Genomic DNA, 22,335 nt, shown 5'->3' on the forward strand with positions numbered 1-22,335 from the left:
ATCTGAACCCTTCTAAACCAAGGAGAGTCAGCGCCCTCATCCTCCTCAACCTCTCAGTGGCCTTCAACGCAGTCTCCCACCACATCCTACTCCGAAGACCCCACCGGATCAGCATCCAAGGAGACACCCTTAAATGGATTGCCTCCTTCCCCTTGGAATGAAAACGGAGAATCCTCTTCCCTCCAAACACCTCACAACCCAAGGTAATCATCTGTGGAGTTCCACAGGAAGTTTCCCTCATCCCTACTCTCTTCACCAGCTACATGACCCCAGTGGCCAACATTGCAAGAAACCATGGACTAAGCATCATCTCCTATGGAGACAACTTGAAGCTCATCCTCTCGCTCTCCAAAGACCACGCCAAGGCCAACTTTCACCTCTGCATGAACAGCAACGCTGAGTGGATAAAGGACAACTGCCTAAAACCCTACACCAACAAAACTGAAGTCCTGCTACTCGGCAACTCCACCTCTCCTTGGGACGACTCCTGGTGGCGAGCGACCCTAGGACCCCCTCATCCTGACAGAAAACTAAACATGAAAAGCCAGGTTAACGCAGCGGTCTCTGTCTGCTTCCGCACCCTCTGCCTTCTATGCAAGATCTTCAAATGCCCCCCTCTGACACAGGCCCTCGTCACTAGCCCTTTGGACTACAACAACACCCTCAATGCCAGACTCACAACACACCTCATGAAAAGACTCCAGATCATTCAGAACGCACCAGCCAGGGTCATCCTTGACCTCCCAAGAAGAAGATACATATCCCAACACCTCAGGAACCTCCAGTGGCTCCCCGTACACAAACAATGCCAATTCAAGATGCTGACCCTCACCCACAAAGCCCTGCACAGTCAAGGACAGCCTGACTCAACCACCCGCTAAACCTTCACCACCCCCACCAGACACCTTCGCTCAGCATCCCTCACCCTTGCTTGTACACCCCGCATCCGCAGGATCAACTACGGAGGATGCAACATCTCTTACCTGGCAGCAACACCCTTGAACAATCTGCCTATCCACTTAATGTCCTCCACATCCATCCTAGACTGCATACAGCTGACACAGCACCTGGATACCCTCACGGGTGATAAGTGTGCCTAGAAATCTGAATTGACTGATTGATGTAAGGGACATGATTCTAGAGTGGTCATGTTTTTTTAAGCCACTTTATTTAGTTCTTCCATTAGAGACAACATTCACAGCCTGTCAGGCCAAACCTCATAAAAAAAGGAGGCACAAACATCGCTGTCATGTATTTCACACAACAGTATGTAAGGTATCATCAGCTCTCCTCTTCACGCAGAATGTGTAACAGAGATAAGGAAGGGGCCACATTACCACTCGGGGGCTCAAGAATATACATAGGAGCCATCCCACCATTACCCTCCTCCCTCAGAGACTAACTAACTACAGAGACATTTGCCCTATCTGAGTTTACACAGGTCCAGCTTGGAAGTCTCATGGCCATTGTGAGACCCCAACTGATTGGTGCACTTTCTAGTCACTCATTCTGCTGCACAAATAGAGGATTCCTGAGAGGACCCCTTATGTCCTGGGGTCTAGACGGCCTCTCTCAACCAGTCTTGGGTTTTCTGCATTAGACCTTTCAGCTGGACATGCACAGGGCCGCGGTTCACGAAAGGGAATAGATACTGCAGCAGATGTCTAAGCAGCTGTTGGTCGGTTCCACATATCCCAAAAGTAGTAATTTAGCGGAATACTCTATGCGCCCCCTCTGTCTCCAGTTATGTCAGCGACCTCCCCCAATTCGTGGATAACATGGACATCTCCGCTCTAGATGACAAACCTGTGCCTCAGCGTTGTTGTACCTTAAGCAGTCAGACGACTGATCAAGGTGAATGTTGTGTATAAAAAACACTTGGAGAACAATATACCCTATTAATGAATAAACAATGAATGAGTTTATATCTGTCGTTGATTGGAACCCTGGGAGTTTGCACACAGCTGTGTTTCCAGATTGCCGGCTCAATTATACCTCCAAGTTCAGATTTCCACTCCCTATTATATCAGTATAGAGGTTATACAGCCAGGATATCAGGCCCTGTTCTGTAGCGTCTGTGTGAGTAGAGTGAAGTCTAGTGGCTCATCCGGGATGGAGGATCACACTGTACCTGCAGTGAGTCTTAGCCAAGGTAGTCAAGAACGTCCGCCGGCGTCAGTGGTTTTTCCAAACCCCCAGAAAGGACCCATCGTTAGAAAGTAACGGTCCTGGAAGAGTTGGCCCACTTTTAGGAAAGCTGCTTGCGTCTAGCACCCCCCTCCCCCACACCCCTGCATCCAGCATTGGGGCGAGCGCAGGATTATCGAGTAACAATTGCTCTGGAGAGTATCTCTGAGGGAGACCACAGCGTTTGGCCACTGTTCTAAGTGACCAGTCAGTGCACGTAGTGTCTAGATCGAGGGATGAGGATGGGGATGGGAGTGGACACATTAGATCTGAAGGTTTCTGAGCATTTGTGGTCCTCATCTATCAGAAAATGTGTTGATTTACATTAAGGATGAAATCAGTCAATCAATCAAAAAAATGTATAGAGCGCGCTACGTACTCGTTAGGGTCTCAAGGCGTTTGTGGGGGGGGGAGGGGGGGGGGGGGGGGGGGAGGGGGGTTACTGTTCGAACAGCCATGTCTTGAGGTTTTTTCTGAAGAGCAGGAGGTTGACCAGTGAGTTTCACAGCGAGATTGTGCGCCTGAGAATAGCGCCCAGATCCGGAACTTCACAACCACCTTCTGGCCAACGGGTAGGCACGTTACTGAGAAGGGTAACCAGCGGAGGGATCAGTAGCATCTCGATAACAACAACCCTACCTGCTCTGGAGAGCCGCAGAGCTGCTCGCTTGCTTCTCAATGAGAAGGACACAGTTATCTTTCAGGACGCAAGGTTGTTCCCTACGGTCCAGTGATGCTGTTGTGAGAGCAAACATCTCAGATTTGTTCCAGTTAATTAACATGCCAAATCTGGTTCTCTCTTTAATGACAGGTATTAAGTTCACACCGGGGCTTTAACGACTAATAACACGCCATCAGCGCACAGAGGCAGCAGCACAGGCTTGTATGGGGGTGGGACATCTCTGTGTAGATGTTGTTCACGTAGCCAGGTCACCATAGGCTAACATAGCGAGCGTTGAGAGCTCGCAGCTCTGAGTGCCCCTAACGCCGACAATATACAGCTTTGGACAGTTGTGCCAGCCATGTCATCAGTATTAAGAACTCTGCATGACCTAAAACAGCGCTTAACCCCACTTGCATGGCACTAGGAGGCGGAAGAGCCTCTCCAATGAGTCAAACGCCGTCTCTGCGTCCAAACAGATTCCTGGGGCTTTGAACTTGGGGTGCATTCGGTGCATTGCAGCAAACAGTAATCCCAGTTTATTGAAGGTACAAAGCCGGGCTGCTCAGGCACCATCTGTGCCTTCATTAGTATCTTAAGCTTGTTCACTGCTACGCAAGCCAGGACTTTGGGAGGCATGATCTGAGTCCTGAGCAGGGTTGGGGTGGGACCGAAAACGTGCCTGGGCACCAAAATGAAAGTGTCTTCCCTTAATGAATTAGATGGCTAAAAAAACACAAGTGGCTGTTTGCAAATTGGGGCAGTGTTGAAATTGTAAAAACAGGCCGTATAGCTGCTTTGCCAGGTATGGGGGACTCCAGAGATTTGATCTTCCTCCAGGCAATGTCCAATTAAATATCAGGGAAGTCAACTGTGAAAACCAGCCCAGCAGACCACACAATATCAATCAATCAATGAATTAAATGTATACAGCGCGCTATTCACCCGTGAGGGTCTCAAGGCGCTTGGGGGTGGGGGGTCACTGCTGCTCGAAGAGCCAGGTCTTGAGCTGCCTCCGGAAGGCGAGGTGGTCCTGGGTGGTCGTGAGGTGGGCGGGGAGGGAGTTCCACGTCTTGGCTGCCAGGTAGGAGAAGGATTTCCCACCTGCAGTGGTACGGCGGATGCGAGGGACGGCTGCGAGTGCGAGGCTGGTGGAACGAAGTTGACGGGTGGGCGTGTAGAAGGTGAGGCAACGGTTGAGGTATTCGGGGCCCTTGTTGTGGAGGGCTTTGTGTGCGTGGGTGAGGAGCCTGAAGGTGATCCTTTTGTTGATAAGCCCACAAACCGCCAGAAAACTAGCCCACACTGTCTTGTCAAACCAGCCCCTGCAAGCCCGTCCAGTCCGGGTCCTGAGGGTACTTACCAGGTGCTAGGATAGCCGGAGGTATCCCTTCCCCGCCCCCTCTCCCCATTGCCTCAGACTGTTTACCAGAATTGCGCTCACACTACCAGTGGCTCTCTCGAGTTGGCTGGACTCTGACGACCGCCCACCACACCTCTCTTTGAATTTGTGATGTGAAGTATACTGTGCGAGGGGGCATAGTGGGCACTTGTTTACCTTTATGGCCAATCCTAGTGTAATGACTACATGAGTGCACGTGTTACCGAACACACATGTACGTGTGTCACAATGCATGTTCACCAATCAAGGGACAGGAAAACGACGGAGGAAAGGGCAAGGAAATATGGAAAACATAGCTCGCAGAATGTAAGCAGTGGAAGGATACAAGTCATCTAGTACAAAGGATGGTAACGAGGCTGTGCTCTGAGACCAAAGGCGAGGGAATGATTGACAAGAAAGCCCACCAATGATAAGCAAAGGTCTCACTCACAGTCCACTGTAAGAACAGGTATGGTTGTCTACAGTAAGACCTGAAAAATATACAAGTGTTTTGAGAATAGCCTACGTCCACTTAAAACAAAAGAAAAACACAACACATGGGGGGGGCCTCCTCAGATTTTTTCACAATTATTCTATTAAGTGGACAATGTTTAAAGATGTCTAGACTTACTTAAGCATTGCAGTTAAGTTCTGTTACCTTTCTAAAACTGCAATAGATATCTTTCTACTTAAAACAAAGCACTGTTATCTCAATAAATGCTTCTTTTGCCCGAGCCTGGCACCCCCCGCCCCGCCATCACTTGAGACCCCCTTATGGGGCCTGCCCCCCAGTTTGAAGACCCCTGCTCTAAAGTTACAAGTGTTGTACAAGATATGAACTACACTAGAGCTGCGGCTCCAGGTCACCCGGCCCCCCGCTACCATCACTCATCGGGGTCCGCTCAAGACTTCCAGTCCACCCGGACTGAAGGATTCCTTGAGGACGGCGGTTTCCCCCTTAGAGGTGGGGCTCATGGCCGAGTTGAAAGGATTTTATTAGGGGCCTCATTTAGAACTCGCGGACAGGTGACTCCTCACAACGGTGTCGGACACTGAAATCCTATTATTTCCTGTGGGATTTAGATTTCGGGGGGCGGGATATCCATCACTGTTGTGACGGGGTGACCCCTCCCCCAGTTCTAAATCAGGCCATAAGTTTGTGAAGTATAGATCCATGATCTTTTGATAGCCATTGCACCCCGTAAGTCCTACATGTGCTCGTAACTGTGTCCAGGCGCTGTTGAGCAGTGAGTGGCCTCTATCTAGAGAGCTCACGATGCACATGTTGGACGAGTCAGTAGGCGGTTCGTCTCTGCTTGCACATGCCTGCTTCTCTGTTCATCGGAGATGACAAGTGTCCTGGTAACGGGGTCTGATGACAGAGCTGTGGGGGGTTACATCTGCTTTAGTGCTGTGAGCACTAGAGTTCAGGGGTCACAGCAAAGGTTGAACCGTGTTGAGTCGCAGCTCAGAGACCGTCTCAGATGAGAGCAAGGGGCAGGCTGCCGCCTGTATCATCCATGAAGGGAACTGTTCAGTTAGGTAGGTGAGGTTTCAAGCAGTGCTTAATTTGTAAATACAAAGCTGCCGGTGCACAAAGCCCTCCTGTTAAACCCGCGGCTGCTGCAATTCAATGTGCGACCACTGAATACTGAGGCACCGTAATCATCAAGCCATCTCCGGCCTCTTTAATCCATATAAAGCCACTCCCTGCCCCTTCAGCTCACTCTTGCAGCTTTCTGCTTTCTCACTTTGTGACGCTTTTTCGTTTTTCCCTTCCTCCGTCTTTTTCATGTGTATCTTTTGCTCACAGCAAATGCTTGAGGCAGAAGAATAAGCCTTGGCCCTCAAAAATAAGTGCCAGTGCTCAGCACCGGAAACAACAAGCACAAATTAAGCCCTACCTTCAAGGGAAGTACCAGAGAACGCTGGTCCTCGGTACACTAGTGTCTAGATTCATTCAGACCACCGGTGTCTACAAGTTATGGAAACAGCCTTCGGAAGCCATGCAAAAACTACAGGCATCTGTATGAATAAGGAATTTCATGTAGTTACCTACCAAGGTGCGTTTGATGCTTTTACTCTATATAAAGAACTTCTATGTGATCTTTGTATTTGTATTCTCAGATATTTCCGCCGCAGCACTTGTGAACCTGCATGTTTTACGCAGGAGTAACACTGCGCACCAACTGCAGAAAGGCACTTTACCTAAGATGAAAGAAAAACATTCAAGTAAACTTTCCAATAAATTCTGCTTTATTTATTCGTAGTATCGATCACATTATGTTTATTTTCACAATCCAGAAACATTTTGTTCAGTATTTCGTAAACTCACAATAGATATTCCTTCATAAATACAGTAATGAAATACTTAGACCTAATGCATTTCGCACCAATTTCGCTTTATCAGGGGTAAATCTCGAAATCCAAACAACAATCAACCCAAAAACATCTTAAATCTTTTCCTCACTGCTGTTTTACTGCATCATGTTGGGATGTGTAAAAGTCACCTTCACCCCCAGGATAGTGAGTGGCATTACTGTCCTCCTCGACTCTTGATTCAGAGTACACCAAGGAGGACTTTACCATCACTGGGTTAACGCAAAACCATCCATAACCAGAAGTGCACTGTCTCACCCGCCACAAGTCTTGTAAACACCACCAGGTCCCTGCGCCCACAGGAGCCCGTGGGGGGCCTTCCATAACCAAAAGTGCACTGTCTCACCCGCCACAAGTCCTTGTAAACACAACCAGGTCCCTGCGCCCACAGGAGCCCGTGGGGGTCCTTCCATAACCAAAAGTGCACTGTCTCACCCGCCACAAGTCCTTGTTAACACCACCAGGTCCCTGCGCGCACAGGAGCCCATGGGGGTCCTTCCATAACCAGAAGTGTGCTGTCTCAACTCCCCCTGCCCCCACAAGTCCTTGTAAACACCACCAGGTCCCTGTGCCTACACTCGACGCGTGGGGGTCCTTCCATAACCAGAAGTGCACTGTCTCACCCGCCACAAGTCCTTGTAAACACCTCCTGGTCCCTGTGCCCACAGGAGCCCGTGGGGGTCCTTCCATAACCGGAAGTGCACTGACTCACCCGCCACAAACCCTTGTAAACACCACCAGGTCTCTGCGCCCACAGGAGCCCATGGGGGTCCCTCCATAACCAGAAGTGCACTTTATCACCCGCCACAGGTCCTTATAAACACCACCAGGTCCCTGCGCCAACAGGAGCCCATGGGGGTCCTTCCATAACCAGAAGTGCGCTGTCTCAACTCCCCCTGCCCCCACAAGTCCTTGTAAACACCACCAGGTCCCTGTGCCCACAGGAACCCATGTCCTTATAAACACCACCAGGTCCCTGTGCCTACACTCGACGCGTGGGGGTCCTTCTATAACCAGAAGTGCACTGTGTCACCAGCCAAAAGTCCTTATAAACAGCACCAGGTCCCTGTGCCCACAGGAGCCCTCTGGGGGTCCCTCCATAACCAGAAGCTTAGTTACCCGCCAAAAAGGCAGTACTATCGAGTTACACTACCTCACTCGGGTGTCCAGCCCAGACAGATTTTTTCCATAACTAAGAAAACACAGTGGTCCACAGAACCTTCCCAGTGTGCGTGATTTTCTGCGTTCAATAAGTGTTTGATTGACTGAGAATATTTCAATACAAGTGGAGATGCACAACAAGAGATGTTGGGATCAGACCTATTCCTAGATTATATAATGGCATCTTCTCAAATGCATCATTGATGACTTTACTGATTTGGTCACATGAAATCAGCAATGACGTCACTCTTGTAAACCTTTCCAAGATCATGAAATGGTTTTCCAAAGGGAATAATAAATGCTGAGCCCCTAGTGCTCCCAAACCACCTGCAAGGAACTGCTATCCAGGGCCTCAGTGCTCATAGTTTGTGGCCTGTATATGTTCCCTGTGTGGTGCCTAACTGTCTCACTGAGGCTCTGCTAACCAGAACCTCAGTGGTTATGCTCTCTCTGCTTTCCAGATTTGTCACTAACAGGCTAGTGACCAATTTTACCAATTCTGATTGCCACTCTGGAACACCCATATAATTCCCTAGTATATGGTACCTAGGTACCCAGGGTATTGGGGTTCCAGGAGATCCCTATGGGCTGCAGCATTTCTTTTACCACCCATAGGGAGCTCAGACCAATATTACACAGGACTGTCACTGCAGCCTGAGTGGAATAACGTTCACGTTATTTCACAGCCATTTTACACTGCACTTAAGTAACTTATAAGTCACCTATATGTTTAACCCTCACCTAGTGAAGGTTAGGTGCAAAGTTACTTAGTGTGTGGGCACCCTGGCACTAGCCAAGGTGCCCCCACATTGTTCAGGGTAATTTCCCCGGACTTTGTGAGTGCGGGGACACCATTACACCCGTGCACTACATTTAGGTCAATACCTATATTTAGCTTCACAATGGTAACTCCGAATATGGCCATGTAACATGTCTAAGATCATGGAATTGTCCCCCCCATGCCAAATCTGGTATTGGGGTGCCAATCCCATGCATGCGGTTTTCACTGCAGCTCCCGCTGCTGCCAATCCACAGACAGGCGTCTGCCCTCCTGGGGTCTGGACAGCCCAGTCCCAGGAAGGCAGAACAAAGAATTTCCTCAGAGAGAGGGTGTTACACCCTCTCCATTTGGAAATAGGTGTTAAGGGCTGGGAGGAGTAGCCTCCTCCAGCCTCTGGAAATGCTTTGAAGAGCAAAGATGGTGCCCTCTTTGCATAAGCCAGTCTGCACAGTTTCAGGGATCCCCCAGCCCCTGCTCTGGCACGAAACTGGACAAAGGAAAGGGGAGTGACCACTACCTTGTCCATCAACACCCCAGGGGTGGTGCCCAGAGCTCCTCCCGTGTGTCCCAGACCTCTGCCATCTTGAATGCAGAGGTGTGAGGGCACAATGGAGGCCTCTGAGTGGCCAGTGCCAGCAGGTGACGTCAGAGACCCCTCCTGATAGGTGCTTACCTGGTTAGGTGGCCAATCCTCCTCTGAGGGCTATTTAGGGTCTCTCCTGTGGGTTTCTCTTCAGATAACTAATGGAAGAGGTCACCAGGGTTCCTCTGCATCTCTCTCTTCGACTTCTGCCAAGGATTGACCGCTGACTGCTCCGGACACCTTCAAAACTGCAACAAAGTAGCAAGACGACTACCAGCAACATTGTAGCGCCTAATCCTCCTGGCTTTCTCGACCGTTTCCTGGTGGTGCATGCTCTGAGGGCTGTCTACCTTCACCCTGCACTGGAAGCCAAGAAGAAATCTCCTGTGGGTCGACTGAATCTTCTCCCTGCTAACGCAGGCACCAAACTTCTGCATCACTGGTCCTCTGGGTCCCCTCTCATCTTGACGAGCGTGGTCCCTGGAACACAGGAGCTGGATCCAAGTGACTCAGACAGTCCAGTGGTCCTTCTGTCCAGATTTGGTGGAGGTAAGTCCTTGCCTCCCCATGCCAGACAGTAATCCTGTGTGCTGCGTGAACTGCAGCTGCTAGGGCTTCTGTGTACTTTTGCAAGAAATCCTTTGTGCGCAGCATAGCCCAGGTCCCCAGCACTCCGCCCTGCATTGCTCAACTCGCTGAGTTGACCACCGACTTCGTGGGACCCTCTTTTGTAGTGTTGAGACGAACGCTGTGCTCAGATTTCTTGAACGCCTGTTCAAGTGCTTCTGCAGGGGCTGCCTGCTTCTGCGTGGGCTCTGTGTGCTGCTGAGCGCCCCCTCTGTCTCCTCCTCCAAAGGGCGACCTCTTGGTCCTTGCTGGGCCCGGGCAGCACCCATTTTTTTCAACCTTTACAGCTAGCAAAGCTTGTTTGCGGTCTTTCTGCGTGGAAACAACTCTACATCCTCCAGCACGCCGTGGGACATCTTCTGTGGAAAGGAGAAGTTCCTGGCAACTTCCGTTGTTGCAGAATCTTCAGCTTCTTCCACCCGGAGGCAGCCATTTTGCACCTTCATCCGGGGTTTAGTGAGCTCCTGCCCCCCCTGGACACTTCTGTGACTCTTGGACTTGGTCCCCTTCCTTTACAGGTCCTCAGGTCCAGGAATCCGTCTTCAGTGCTTTGCAGTCAGTTGTTGTCTTTGCAGAATCTCCTATCACGACTTTAGTGTGTTTCTGGGGAAGTAGGGTAAATTTACTCCTACTTTTCAGGGTCTTGGGGTGGGGTATGTTGGGCACCCTTAGTGTTTTCTTACACTCCCAGCTACCCTCTACACACTACACAAGGCCTGGGGTCTATTCGTAGTTTGCATTCCACTTTTAGAGTATATGGTTTGTGTTGGCCCTAGGCCTATTGCATCCTATTATATTCTACAGTGTTTGCACTACTTTTCTAACTGTTTACTTACCTGATTTTGGACTGTGTGTATATTTTGTGTATTTTACTTACCTCCTAAGGGAGTATATCCTCTGAGATATTTTGGCACATTGTCACTAAAATAAAGTACCTTTATTTTTAGTAACTCTGAGTATTGTGTTTTCTTATGATATTGTGCTATATGATATAATTGGTATAGTAGGAGCTTTGCATGTTTCCTAGTTCAGCCTAAGCCGCTCTGCTATAGCTACCTCTATCAGCCTAAGCTGCTAGAACACTACTAATCTACTAATAAAGAGATAACTGGACCTGGCACAAGGTGTAAGTACAATAAGGTACCCACTATAAGCTAGGCCAGCCTCCTACAGAGAGAGACAGTAAGAGAGGGAGAGAGAGAAATAGAGAGGGGGAGAGGGAAAGAGAGAGGCGGGGAGGGGGTGAGAGAGAGAGAGAGAGAGACAGGGAGAAAGCGAAAGGGAGAAAGAGAGGGGGAGAGAGGCAGAGAGGGAGCGAGAGACACACACACACAGAGGGAAAGAGAGAGAGAGAGAGAAAGGGGGAGGGAGGGAGGGAGAGAGGCAGAGAAAGACACATAAAGAGGGAGATATCTTCGTGTTGACCCTGCTCTTGTGTTCCTGCGCACAGGATCCGACTGCCTCCCGCTACCTCACTTTGTATTCTCACTCGGCGATGCAGAGAAACAACACAATTACGTGTTCCCTTTAGGACATAAACAGTTCCATTTTCTTAATCTCAATAATAATTTACCTCACCTGCTCCTCCTCAACTTGGTATTGTGCATCTTGGATTTCTTTGGATATAACCTCCCCCCCTGGAGCACAGCTCAGCACCTTCCTTGATACTGAAGTTGGACCTTCATGAATCGTAACCTTTAATGTTTTACCTTTTCCAACAGATTTCGTATTTCAAGGAGCAGCCCTGGCCTCTGTCCTTCAGGTGGAGTTCCTGTTTCTTCTTGTTTACATTTTAATGTCTTTAACTGCCCATCACAAGCTCTCCACATAAATCCTATCCTGTCACACCACAGGCCTCATCTGATCCTCCGGCGTGCTACCACCTCATCCTGCCATTGTCCGTTCTATCGATTGCCGCAAGGTTAAGAGGTTGGGTTCACTGCTTATGTGCACAAGTATGTAACTCAGGAGGTATTGTGTTCCATATTACCACCAGGGTGTCTCAGCAACTCTCTCTCTTTGTATATCTGGGACTAACTAGGCGGTGGCAATGTGGCTTCTGGATATGCAGCAGGCAGGTGACTCACAAGGAGGCTCTCAGCTTCGAACATTTTTATTTATTTATTTATAACATTTATAAAGTGCAACCATCACCAGACCTGGCATCCAGATGCTGAGTAGTAAGATCAGATACTGATTCTGCAGGCATAAAAGAACATGTAAGGAGGCAGAAATGTGCTAAGGAAAAAGCCAGGTCTGTCCTAACCTGTAACAGATCCAAAGACGTTCTAAGAGCCACAGGCACTTTATTCCATAGTTGACCCACCTTAATTATGGAGGCCCGGCCACGTAAGCGCACTTCCCGGAACTTATTTATACAGAAGAGGTTTACGAAGTTCGAGCGAAGGATGGGAGTGTAGCCTCTCAGGCTTCCTCGCACCTGTGCCGGACCCTTGCCTTGTAAAGCCTTGAAGACAATACACATTGCTTTCAAAATAATCCTCTGCTTCATCGGAAGCCAGTGCAGGTCCTTCAAGGCTTTGGACGCAGAGGATCTCTGGGGTCTACTTAGTTCAAGTTTGGCTGCTGCTACCCGGACTCCTAATTATTTACTAACTGAATAATCAGGAGCTCAGGAAAAACTGCATTACAGTCGTCCAGCGTACTTAGTATCACTCTTCGAACAGCAAGAAACTTAGCTTGGGCGGGAAGCAGAAGTGGAAGCTTCCTATGGCACACACTAATGCAAAGAAGATGCCAGCAACTTCCGTAACATCTTTTTCCAGGGACAGCTTATCATCAAAGAGTGCCAAGGTCCAGGACAGTATCTGACGGACCATGAGCTCCGGGTGCAGGTGAGTCCTTCTTTTGGGCTCTGATGGCCTAGCGAGGTGTGGCAGTGAGGGTGTGGCTACTTACAGTCTTCTAGACTATGCCTTTGGGAGGTTCAAAATTAAAGTTCAAACTGCATTGACAAAACCTTGCTGCTTTAATCAACTGTAGGATAATCATGTCACCCACTGTTAATGACTGAAGTGCTTATACAGCTTCCACAGGAATTTAACAAGGAATATTCTTGGCATAATCATTTTCAATCCTTAAGAGAGCACGAGGCCTGGTTGGCCTGGCTTTCCGAAACCTTTCTGATACACAAGGTCCTGTTGCAGTGGTCATAACACTTTCCTTCCATTGGATAAACACAAACTCACATCACGTGAGGTCACATGTTGCATACACCATCTATTCAGTCGTAAGCAAGCATTGGCAGATTTCAGAAGCATTTACAAGGGGCAATCAACGAAGTATGAAGGTACCTTCTTATACAAGACTTACCTAGACATTTCCTCTGGAATGAACCAACCCACATCAAGAGTGCAAAATTAAATATATCCTCCTCTGCTTAGGGATGAAGTGTTCTACACGTTTGTAACTATACTGTTGTGTCGTTCGCGACACACATGGCTTCAATTCACTCACTTATAGTGGTTCGAGAGACTCGTCGTCAGATTTTTCGTAAAGTCCTGCAGAGCTGTCTCCCAAGTTACCAGGGAGATGTGTTTGATGAGCATCTCAGCTGAGGCCCAAAAGATCATGTCTGACCAGTGTGGCCACCAACTTAGCCCCAGCACTACCAGACATATTCATCTGCATTATACTTGGAGCGACCTTTGGGACACTGTTTCTGGTTGGGGTAACAACCATACCTACAGCTTCAGAGATTTTTAAGTTTTAGTTCTAAACATATTGCTTTTAATGTAAATTTGTTTCCACGGGTTTTGTGTGTGTGTGTAGAGGGGGGGATGGGACCCTTTAACTCCCTCATTATCAGATTTTCAAGGCATGCAGACATGGAAGGTATGGATCTTCCACGCATCAAAGTAAGAGCTCCAAAAGCCTTTCCTCGCTTGTGAAACTTTCATATCACCGAGCAAGTTGCAGACACTATGAGTAAACTGTAAAATGACAGATGCAAACTGTCCAGGGTTCTGCGATGAGTCCTTTGTACTAATCAGATGCAAAATAAAATGGAAGCGCTCCTATCTCACGAACATTAATGCGAGTCTTGCAAATGCAAGGAGGGACAGCTGCAGGGTGGAGGGACGGACAGCTGCAGGTGGGAGGGACAGCTGGAGCTGGAGGGGCGGAGCAGAGAAGAGGAGAAGCAGAGAAGAGGAGAAGGATGCAAGGGAAGAGAAGGAGCGAGGGAAGAGGAGGAAGAGAGGGGAGAAGGAGTGTTGTATCTTATGATGGGTCAAATGGACAGCTTTAAGGATGGAATGTACTTGGGAGCTCCATGTGGAATGAGGAGCTTGCATAGCAATCAGTTGCTGCTGTCGCACTCTGGGGTTCAGCTGTAAATGACTTCTCTGGAGATAATAAATCTCAATATATATATAGAATACCCAATCGTGGACGGATTCTTTCAAGGAGTAGCAGAGAAGATGAGCAGAGGAGGGAGGGAGCAGAGTAGAGCAGAGAAGGAGGAGTGAGGGAAGAAGAGGAGCAGAGAAGAGGAGGATGAGATAAAGATCAGATGAGGAGCAGAGGAGAGGAGGGGAAGAGTGTAGGAGGCTGGACTGGCTTGTAGTGAGTACCAAGGGGTACTTGCACCTTGCACCAGGCCCAGTTATCCCTTATTAGTGTAGAAGATGTGTTTCTAGCAGCTTAGGCTGATAGATAATGGTAGCTTAGCAGAGCAGCTTAGGCTGAACTAGGAGACGTGTGAAGCTACTACAGTACCACTTAGTGTCATATGCACAATATCATAAGAAAACACAATACACAGTTATACTAAAAATAAAGGTACTTTATTTTTATGACAATATGCCAAAGTATCTTAGAGTGTACCCTCAGTGAGAGGATAGGAAATATACACAAGATATATATACACAATAGCAAAAATATGCAGTATAGTCTTAGAAAACAGTGCAAACAATGTATAGTTACAATAGGATGCAATGGGGACACATAGGGATAGGGGCAACACAAACCATATACTCCAAAAGTGGAATGCGAACCACGAATGGACCCCAAACCTATGTGACCTTGTAGAGGGTCGCTGGGACTATTAGAAAATAGTGAGAGTTAGAAAATTAGCCCTCCCCAAGACCCTGAAAAGTGAGTGCAAAGTGCACTAAAGTTCCCCAAAAGACTAAGAAGTCGTGATAGAGGAATAATGCAGGAAAGACACAAACCAACAATGCAACAACTGTGGATTTCCAATCTAGGGTACCTGTGGAACAAGGGGACCAAGTCCAAAAGTCACAAGCAAGTCGGAGATGGGCATATGCCCAGGAAATGCCAGCTGTGGGTGCAAAGAAGCTTCTACTGGACAGAAGAAGCTGAGGTTTCTGCAGGAACGAAAAGGGCTAGAGACTTCCCCTTTGGTGGACGGATCCCTCTCGCCGTGGAGAGTCGTGCAGAAGTGTTTTCCCACCGAAAGAACGCCAACAAGCCTTGCTAGCTGCAAATCGTGCGGTTAGCGTTTTTGGACGCTGCTGTGGCCCTGGAGGGACCAGGAGGTCGCAAATTGGACCAGGAGAGAGAGGGGACGTCGAGCAAGACAAGGAGCCCTCTCAGCAGCAGGTAGCACCCGGAGAAGTGCCAGAAACAGGCAGTACGAGGATGCGTGAAACGGTGCTCACCCGAAGTTACACAAAGGAGTCCCACGTCGCCGGAGACCAACTTAGAAAGTCGTGCAATGCAGGTTAGAGTGCCGTGGACCCAGGCTTGGCTGTGCACAAAGGATTTCCGCCGGAAGTGCACAGGGGCCGGAGTAGCTGCAAAAGTCGCGGTTCCCAGCAATGCAGCCCAGCGAGGTGAGGCAAGGACTTACCTCCACCAAACTTGGACTGAAGAGTCACTGGACTGTGGGAGTCACTTGGACAGAGTTGCTGGATTCGAGGGACCTCGCTCGTCGTGCTGAGAGGAGACCCAAGGGACCGGTAATGCAGCTTTTTGGTGCCTGCGGTTGCAGGGGGAAGATTCCGTCGACCCACGGGAGATTTCTTCGGAGCTTCTAGTGCAGAGAGGAGGCAGACTACCCCCACAGCATGCACCACCAGGAAAACAGTCGAGAAGGCGGCAGGATCAGCATTACAGAGTTGCAGTAGTCGTCTTTGCTACTTTGTTGCAGTGTTGCAGGCTTCCAGCGCGGTCAGCAGTCGATTCCTTGGCAGAAGGTGAAGAGAGAGATGCAGAGGAACTCGGATGAGCTCTTGCATTCGTTATCTAAAGTTTCCCCAGAGACAGAGACCCTAAATAGCCAGAAAAGAGGGTTTGGCTACTTAGGAGAGAGGATAGGCTAGCAACACCTGAAGGAGCCTATCACAAGGAGTCTCTGACGTCACCTGGTGGCACTGGCCACTCAGAGCAGTCCAGTGTGCCAGCAGCACCTCTGTTTCCAAGATGGCAGAGGTCTGGAGCACACTGGAGGAGCTCTGGACACCTCCCAGGGGAGGTGCAGGTCAGGGGAGTGGTCACTCCCCTTTCCTTTGTCCAGTTTCGCGCCAGAGCAGGGCTAAGGGGTCCCTGAACCGGTGTAGATTGGCTTATGCAGAATTGGGCACATCTGTGCCCAAGAAAGCATTTCCAGAGGCTGGGGGAGGCTACTCCTCCCCTGCCTTCACACCATTTTCCAAAGGGAGAGGGTGTAACACCCTCTCTCAGAGGAAGTCCTTTGTTCTGCCATCCTGGGACAAGCCTGGCTTGACCCCAGGAGGGCAGAAACCTGTCTGAGGGGTTGGCAGCAGCAGCAGCTGCAGTGAAACCCCAGGAAAGGCAGTTTGGCAGTACCAGGGTCTGTGCTACAGACCACTGGGATCATCGAATTGTGCCAACAATGCCAGGATGGCATAGAGGGGGCAATTCCATGATCTTAGACATGTTACATGGCCATATTCGGAGTTACCATTGTGAAGCTACATATAGGTAGTGACCTATATGTAGTGCACGCGTGTAATGGTGTCCCCGCACTCACAAAGTTCAGGGAATTGGCTCTGAACAATGTGGGGGCACCTTGGCTAGTGCCAGGGTGCCCTCACACTAAGTAACTTTGCACCTAACCTTTACCAGGTAAAGGTTAGACATTTAGGTGACTTATAAGTTACTTAAGTGCAGTGTAAAATGGCTGTGAAATAACGTGGACGTTATTTCACTCAGGCTGCAGTGGCAGGCCTGTGTAAGAATTGTCAGAGCTCCCTATGGGTGGCAAAAGAAATGCTGCAGCCCATATGGATCTCCTGGAACCCCAATACCCTGGGTACCTCAGTACCATATACTAGGGAATTATAAGGGTGTTCCAGTAAGCCAATGTAAATTGGTAAAATTGGTCACTAGCCTGTTAGTGACAATTTGGAAAGAAATGAGAGAGCATAACCACTGAGGTTCTGATTAGCAGAGCCTCAGTGAGACAGTTAGTCACTACACAGGTAACACCTTCAGGCACACTTATGAGCACTGGGGCCCTGGTGAACAGGGTCCCAGTGACACATACAACTAAAACAACCTATATACAGTGAAAAATGGGGGTAACATGCAAGGCAAGATGGTACTTTCCTACAGGGACACCATTACACGCGTGCACTACATATAGGTCACTACCTATATGTAGCTTCACAATGGTAACTCCGAATATGGCCATGTAACATGTCTAACATCATGGAATTGCCCCCTCTATGCCATCCTGGCATTGTTGGCACAATTCGATGATCCCAGTGGTCTGTAGCACAGACCCTGGTACTGCCAAACTGCCTTTCCTGGGGTTTCACTGCAGCTGCTGCTGCTGCCAACCCCTCAGACAGGTTTCTGCCCTCCTGGGGTCAAGCCAGGCTTGTCCCAGGATGGCAGAACAAAGGACTTCCTCTGAGAGAGGGTGTTACACCCTCTCCCTTTGGAAAATGGTGTGAAGGCAGGGGAGGAGTAGCCTCCCCCAGCCTCTGGAAATGCTTTCTTGGGCACAGATGTGCCCAATTCTGCATAAGCCAGTCTACACCGGTTCAGGGGACCCCTTAGCCCTGCTCTGGCGCGAAACTGGACAAAGGAAAGGGGAGTGACCACTCCCCTGACCTGCACCTCCCCTGGGAGGTGTCCAGAGCTCCTCCAGTGTGCTCCAGACCTCTGCCATCTTGGAAACAGAGGTGCTGCTGGCACACTGGACTGCTCTGAGTGGCCAGTGCCACCAGGTGACGTCAGAGACTCCTTGTGATAGGCTCCTTCAGGTGTTGCTAGCCTATCCTCTCTCCTAAGTAGCCAAACCCTCTTTTCTGGCTATTTAGGGTCTCTGTCTCTGGGGAAACTTTAGATAACGAATGCAAGAGCTCATCCGAGTTCCTCTGCATCTCTCTCTTCACCTTCTGCCAAGGAATCGACTGCTGACCGCGCTGGAAGCCTGCAACACTGCAACAAAGTAGCAAAGACGACTACTGCAACTCTGTAACGCTGATCCTGCCGCCTTCTCGACTGTTTTCCTGGTGGTGCATGCTGTGGGGGTAGTCTGCCTCCTCTCTGCACTAGAAGCTCCGAAGAAATCTCCCATGGGTCGACGGTATCTTCCCCCTGCAACCGCAGGCACCAAAAAGCTGCATTACCGGTCCCTTGGGTCTCCTCTCAGCACGACGAGCGAGGTCCCTCGAATCCAGCAACTCTGTCCAAGTGACTCCCACAGTCCAGTGACTCTTCAGTCCAAGTTTGGTGGAGGTAAGTCCTTGCCTCACCTCGCTAGACTGCATTGCTGGGAACCGTGACTTTTGCAGCTACTCCGGCCCCTGTGCACTTCCGGCGGAAATCCTTTGTGCACAGCCAAGCCTGGGTCCACGGCACTCTAACCTGCATTGCACGACTTTCTAAGTTGGTCTCCGGCGACGTGGGACTCCTTTGTGTAACTTCGGGTGAGCACCGTTTCACGCATCCTCGTAGTGCCTGTTTCTGGCACTTCTCCGGGTGCTACCTGCTGCTGAGAGGGCTCCTTGTCTTGCTCGACGTCCCCTCTCTCTCCTGGTCCAATTTGCGTCCTCCTGGTCCCTCCAGGGCCACAGCAGCGTCCAAAAGCGCTAACCGCACGATTTGCAGCTAGCAAGGCTTGTTGGCGTTCTTTCGGCGGGAAAACACTTCTGCACGACTCTCCACGGCGAGAGGGATCCGTCCACCAAAGGGGAAGTCTCTAGCCCTTTTCGTTCCTGCAGAAACCTCAGCTTCTTCTGTCCAGTAGAAGCTTCTTTGCATCCACAGCTGGCATTTCCTGGGCATATGCCCATCTCCGACTTGCTTGTGACTTTTGGACTTGGTCCCCTTGTTCCACAGGTACCCTAGATTGGAAATCCACAGTTGTTGCATTGTTGGTTTGTGTCTTTCCTGCATTATTCCTCTAACACGACTTCTTTATCCTTAGGGGAACTTTAGTGCACTTTGCACTCACTTTTCAGGGTCTTGGGGAGGGCTAATTTTCGAACTCTCACTATTTCCTAAAAGTCCCAGCGACCCTCTACAAGGTCACATAGGTTTGGGGTCCATTCGTGGTTCGCATTCCACTTCTGGAGTATATGGTTTGTGTTGCCCCTATCCCTATGTGTCCCCATTGCATCCTATTGTAACTATACATTGTTTGCACTGTTTTCTAATACTATTACTGCATATTTTGGTATTGTGTACATATATCTTGTGTATATTTGCTATCCTTATACTGAGGGTACACTCTGAGATACTTTGGCATATTGTCATAAAAATAAAGTACCTTTATTTTTAGTATAACTGTGTATTGTGTTTTCTTATGATATTGTGCAAGTGACACTTGTGGTACTGTAGTAGCTTCACACGTCTCCTAGTTCAGCCTAAGCTGCTCTGCTAAGCTACCATTATCTATCAGCCTAAGCTGCTAGACACCCTATACACTAATAAGGGATAACTGGGCCTGGTGCAGGGTGCAAGTACCCCTTGGTACTCACTACAAGCCAGTCCAGCCTCCTACACAGAGGAACTCTGATGAGCTCTTGCATTCGTTATCTAAAGAATTCCCCAAAGCAGAGACCCTAAATAGCCAGAAAAGGAGGTTTGTCTACCAAGGAAGGAGGATAGGCTAGCAACACAGGTAAGAGCGTATCACGAGGAGTCTCTGACGTCACCTGCTGGCCCTGGCCACTCAGAGCAGCCCAGTGTGCCAGCAGCACCTCTGTTTCCAAGATGGCAGAGGTCTGGAGCACACTGGAGGAGCTCTGGCCACCTCCCCTGGGAGGTGCAGGTCAGGGGAGTGGTCACTCCCCTTTCCTTTGTCCAGTTTCGCGCCAGAACAGGGCTGGGGGATCCCTGAACCGGTGTAGACTGGCTTATGCAGAGATGGGCACCATCTGTGCCCATCAAAGCATTTCCAGAGGCTGGGGGAGGCTACTCCTCCCCAGCCCTGACACCTTTTTCCAAAGGGAGAGGGTGTAACACCCTCTCTCTGAGTAAGTCCTTTGTTCTGCCTTCCTGGGCCAATCCTGGCTGGACCACAGGAGGGCAGAAACCTGTCTGAGGGGTTGGCAGCAGCAGCAGCTGCAGTGAAACCCCGGGAAATGTAGTTTGGCAGTACCCGGGTCTGTGCTAGAGACTTGGGGGATCATGGAATTGTCTCCCCAATGCCAGAATGTCTTTGGGGTGACAATTCCATGATCTTAGACATGTTACATGGCCATCATCGGAGTTAACATTGTGACGCTGTACATAGGTAGTGACCTATGTACAGTGCACACGTGTAATGGTGTCCCCGCACTCACAAAGTCTGGGGAATTTGCCCTGAACAATGTGGGGGCACCTTGGCTAGTGCCAGGGTGCCCACACACTAAGTAACTTAGCACCCAACCTTTACCAGGTAAAGGTTAGACATATAGGTGACTTATAAGTTACTTAAGTGCAGTGGTAAATGGCTGTGAAATAACGTGTACGTTATTTCACTCAGGCTGCAGTGGCAGGCCTGTGTAAGAATTGTCAGAGCTCCCTATGGGTGGCAAAAGAAATGCTGCAGCCCATAGGGATCTCCTGGAACCCCAATACCCTGGGTACCTCAGTACCATATACTAGGGAATTATAAGGGTGTTCCAGTATGCCAATGTGAATTGGTGAAATTGGTCACTAGCCTGTTAGTGACAATTTGGAAAGCAAAGAGAGAGCATAACCTCTGAGGTTCTGGTTAGCAGAGCCTCAGTGAGACAGTTAGTCATCACACAGGGAACACATACAGGGCACACTTATGAGCACTGGGGCCCTGGCTGGCAGGTTCCCAGTGACACATACAACTAAAACAACATATATACAGTGAAATATGGGGGTAACATGCCAGGCAAGATGGAACTTTCCTACACAACCCCCCCCCCCCCAACGAAGGACAATAAGACTAGCCATGACCTGATGAGTCTTCATTGTCTAAGTGGAAATATCTGGAGAGTCCATCTGCATTGGAGTGGGTACTCCCAGGTCTATGTTCCACTGTATAGTCCATTCCCTGTAGAGATACGGACCACCTCAACAATTTAGGGTTTTCACCTTTCATTTGTTTTAGCCAAAGTAGAGGTTTGTGGTCTGTCTGAACAATGAAGTGAGTGCCAAACAGGTATGGCCTCAACTTCTTCAGTGCCCAGACCACAGCAAAGGCCTCCCTCTCTATGGCAGACCAACGCTTTTCTCTAGGGGTCAACCTCCTGTTGATAAAAGCAACAGGTTGATCCTGGCCCTCAGAATTGAGTTGTGATAAGACTGCCCCTACCCCTAATTCAGATGCATCAGTTTGAACAATGAATTTCTTGGAGTAACATGGGCTTTTTAGGACAGGTGCAGAGCACATGGCCTGTTTCAGCTCCTCAAAAGCTTTCTGACAGCTAGCTGTCCACAATACCTTTTTAGGCATTTTCTTTGAAGTGAGGTCATTAAGAGGGGCTGTTATGAACCTCCTGTAATACCCAGTGAGGCCTAAGAAGGCTCTCACCTGGGTCTGAGTTGTAGGGGGAACCCAATCTATGATAGTTTGGATTTTCCCCTGAAGTGGTGCAATCTGTTCTCCACCTACCAGGTGTCCCAGATAAACCACTTTCCCCTGCCCTATCTGGCACTTTGAAGCCTTGATAGTGAGGCCTGCCTTTTGCAGGGCCTCCAAAACTTTCCATAGGTGGACCAGGTGATCATCCCAGGTGGAGCTAAAGACAGCTATATCATCTAGATATGCTGCACTAAAAGCCTCCAACCCTTGCAGGACTGTATTCACCAATCTCTGAAAAGTGGCAAGTGCATTTTTCAAACCAAAGGGCATTACTGTGAATTGGTAGTGCCCTCTGTAGGAGGCTGGACTGGCTTGTAGTGAGTACCAAGGGGTACTTGCACCTTGCACCAGGCCCAGTTATCCCTTATTAGTGTATAGGGTGTCTAGCAGCTTAGGCTGATAGATAATGGTAGCTTAGCAGAGCAGCTTAGGCTGAACTAGGAGACGTGTGAAGCTACTACAGTACCACTTAGTGTCATATGCACAATATCATAAGAAAACACAATACACAGTTATACTAAAAATAAAGGTACTTTATTTTTATGACAATATGCCAAAGTATCTTAGAGTG

At 49.2% G+C, this 22,335-nt stretch overlaps 1 protein-coding gene across 8 annotated transcripts in view; it reads right to left on the bottom strand.

The window, feature by feature from the left end:
• LOC138246648 (zinc finger protein 271-like) overlaps positions 1-22,335 on the bottom strand; it is a 55,952-nt gene that overhangs the window by 4,228 nt on the left and 29,389 nt on the right. For 4 of the 8 annotated variants that reach the window (XM_069201604.1, XM_069201543.1, XM_069201413.1 and 1 more), the window contains exon 3: positions 6,289-6,437. The exons of the other annotated variants lie outside the window; for them this stretch is intronic. The gene's annotated coding sequence lies outside the window, so the exon portion shown is untranslated. The remainder of the gene's footprint in view (positions 1-6,288; positions 6,438-22,335) is intronic. 8 annotated transcript variants of the gene reach the window in all.

Source organism: Pleurodeles waltl, chromosome 1_1 (genome assembly GCF_031143425.1).
Source record: "Pleurodeles waltl isolate 20211129_DDA chromosome 1_1, aPleWal1.hap1.20221129, whole genome shotgun sequence".
NCBI lineage: Eukaryota > Metazoa > Chordata > Amphibia > Caudata > Salamandridae > Pleurodeles > Pleurodeles waltl.